General features: G+C 44.5%; 1 non-coding gene across 1 annotated transcript; it reads left to right on the top strand.

The window, feature by feature from the left end:
* Positions 1-533: 533 nt before the first annotated feature.
* Positions 534-607, top strand: TRNAN-GUU. Its single transcript has one exon. It is a non-coding gene; the product is annotated as a tRNA-Asn (tRNA).
* Positions 608-3,478: the final 2,871 nt, after the last annotated feature.

Raw genomic sequence — 3,478 nt, 5'->3', positions numbered from 1 at the left:
AAACAGGGCAGTGTAGAACGCCAAAAATGTTAAAAAGCACCGTTTGAAACAAGGCAGTTCATCATTAAAGTGGCTGGCTAATTAAACAGCCGCAGAGGCCTGTCGGCATAAAGAGGTCTTCAAGAGACGCTCAGAAGTAAAAAATAAATAAATGAGGATGCCTGCCGTATCTCTGCTGGAAAAGCGTCCCACAGCAAGGGACTGGCAGCTGTAAATTCCTGACATCTAAATGTCGCCAATCAGGCCTCTGTAACACGGGAGACAGCTAGCAGCTCTCCTGGGGATGATCTCGGTTATCAAGCAGGGATATCAGGGCTCAGGTGGTCTTTAAGGGATTTGGCTTTCCAAATCAGTGCAAATTTGCTTTCAGAATCCAATTCCCTTTGGGAGGTGACATCCCAGAATGCTTTGGAAGAAAGGCTGATCTTCTCAATGGTCCTCTGTGCTTCCCAGCATGAAATAATAGAAACCATTTTTTTCCTATTTTTAAAAATCTCCTTCTCCTTCCTCCTCCTGTCCACCTTCCTCTCCCAGTCCCAGTAGCACAATGGGTCAGTGTGTCTGGCTGTTAACCAGAAGGTTGGTGGTTCAAGCCCACCCAGGGACAGTTGTGGGCAGGATTCCTGCATTGCTGGGGGTTTGGACTAGTTGACCCTCAGGGTCCAACAAGTCTATGATTCCTCTTCAGCTTCTCGCACCCATCTTTGGATATATGTCTTTTCAAATTCTCTGCGTCATTTTCCATTGTTGGCTTCACGCACCCCCACAAGCCCCGCAGTTCGTTTTGGATCGTCCATCCATTGCATTGGTGGTATTTTGCCATTTCAGGGTCTCCATACTAACACTGCTTTATTCCGTCGGCCTGAATCACCATGTGTCCATTTTAATGTCAACCTTCTTTACTGATTTAGTTCTTAAAATTTATACGCTGCTTGAAAGAAACCTCAAAGCAGTTTACAAAAAGAATGAAACTATAAAAAATTATCAACAAAACAAGTTAAAAACAACTATTTTAAAACAGGGGTCAGCAAACTTTTTCAGCAGGGGGCCGGTCTACTGTCCCTCAGACCTTGTGGGGGGCTGGACTATATTTTGAAAAAAAATATGAACGAATTCCTATGCCCCACAAATAACCCAGAGATGCATTTTAAATAAAAGCACACATTCTCCTCATGTAAAAACACCAGGCAGGCACCACAAATAACCCAGAGATGCATTTTAAATAAAAGGACACATTCTACTCATGTAAAAACACACTGATTCCCGGACCGTCCATGGGCCGGATTTAGAAGGTGATTGGGCCTTAGTTTGCCTACCCATGATTTAAAACATGAAAAGAAAATCAAAATCAGCAATGAGCTAAAAACCAGATGAAAACATATGTCAACATCCTACATAACTAGGTAAGCTCTTAAACTAATGTGGAAATCTGTCAAACTGAACTTAAGTTGGTTAAAGATCTGCCTTGGTAGCTCAGTTGGTGGAGCACAAGACTCTTAATCTCAGGTCTGTGGGTTCAAGCCCCACGTTGCGCAAAAGATTCCTGAAATGCAAGGGGTTGGACTAGATGACCCTTGTTGGCCCCTTCCAACTCTACGGTTCTATGAAATGCAAAACTGGAAGAAACTGGAATGGATAGATTTGCCTCTCCCTTCTTACACCATGCCTGCGAAGTAGGACACAGTTATTTCCACGTTAAAGGTTGGAAATTGAGGGTGAAAGACAGTAAGCTGGCTTGCTCAAGGACTGATGATGAGTCTGGCCCCTGTAACAGTGCCATTTAAACATGGGAAACAAAGGATGGGAAGTTTCTTCCTACCAGCATCTTGGGACCTCTTGGGTTTGGACATCAGTGAGGCTTGGATGGCAGTCACCTGCTCCCCTTGCAAGTTTTAAATGTGGGTTTATAGCAGATTCTCCAACTGACTGAAGCCAGGCAGCATTGCTCTGCGGCAGCAAAAAGACCTAGAAAGTAGGTCGTGGATTAATCCTGCTGGTTCCAGCAATTAGAGTATACAATGGGGTCGAAAGTTCATGCTGAGCCTGGGAATGCAGATGGAGACAGAGTTTCTCCCTTTCTCAGCTGCCGCATCGTCCCTGAGCTGCTACTGGGAAGAGATTTGCCTTTAATTGGGGAACTGCGTGTTCTTCAAAGCATGTCAGGGCTGGAGATGCAGGGAAAAGGGATGATAGACCCGAATGGATGTAACTGCCGATCAGTAAATTAATCTACTAAACAGAGGGTTGATTAACTGGCTGTGTTTAATACGTGCATGTAGATTTTAATCGGTAGGGGCTTGGGTTGGTGGAGAAATTCGACTCGGCTCGCATTTTAAGCCGATTCCATCAATTTTGCCCTTTCCGAAACAATACGAGAACAGAAACTCAGTCACCCGAAAATTGCACATATTTGAATTTTGCAATGAGTTCTCCAGCCAAACAGCTTACAAGGATGCATATATTGGGGGGTGGGGTGGAATTGTGCATAAAAAATGAATGTGTTAGTGAAAACAATATACCAAAAATGTACTGTATTAGGAGAAATTGGTTGCAAAAATGTGCACATTGCTCAAGACTGCATACCAACATGTGTTTATTGGGCGAAATTTGCAGAACACTATGTCTACGTGGGGTAAAGGTGGAATGTAAGAGCCATTGTTACTCCCAGACTAAAAAAGAAAGAAAAGGGGATTAAATATGACAGCAACTTTTATTGGCGACCACACAGCAGCGGTGGAGGACCTCAGGCTAGGAGGACAAATGTGGCCCTCCAGGCATCTTTGTCTGGCCCTCAGGACTCTCTTTTGAAGCTGTTTTCTTTCTGACATGTGTCATGGGAATTAATCCCACACACTCGTATGTATGTATGTACTGTATTTTTCTGTGTATAATAATAAAAATAATAATAACAATAATAATAACAACAATAATTTATTATATATACCCCGCCCATCTGGCTGGGTCTCCCCGGCCACTCTGGGTGGCCTCCAACAAATATTAAAATACAATACAAAGCCACAAATTAAAAACTTCCCTAAAAGGGCTGCCTTCAGGTATTTTCTAAATGACAGGTACAGTGGTGCCCCGCTAGACAAATGCCTCGCTAGACGAAAAACTCGCTAGACGAAAGGCATTCGCTAGCAGAAGGCTGCCTTGCAAGACGAAATTGTCAATGGGGCTGCCTCGCAAGACAATTTTTTTTTTTCGTCGCGCGAAAACCGCTATTGCATTGGTGCTTCGCTATACAAAAAAATTGCTAGACGAAGATACTTGCAGAACGAATTATTTTCGTCTAGCGAGGCACCACTATAGTTGTTTATCTCTCTGACCCCTGATGGGAGGGCGTTCCACAGGGCGGGCGCCACTACCGAGAAGGCCCTCTGCCTGGTTCCCTGTAGCTTTGCTTCTCGCAGTGAGGGAACCGCCAGAAGGCCCTCGGCGCTGGATCTCAGTGTCCGGGCTGAACGGTGGGTGTGGA

The sequence above is a fragment of the Lacerta agilis genome, chromosome 17 (genome assembly GCF_009819535.1).
Source record: "Lacerta agilis isolate rLacAgi1 chromosome 17, rLacAgi1.pri, whole genome shotgun sequence".
Classification (NCBI taxonomy): Eukaryota; Metazoa; Chordata; class Lepidosauria; order Squamata; family Lacertidae; genus Lacerta; species Lacerta agilis.
This window is presented reverse-complemented; position numbering and strand designations above follow the sequence as displayed.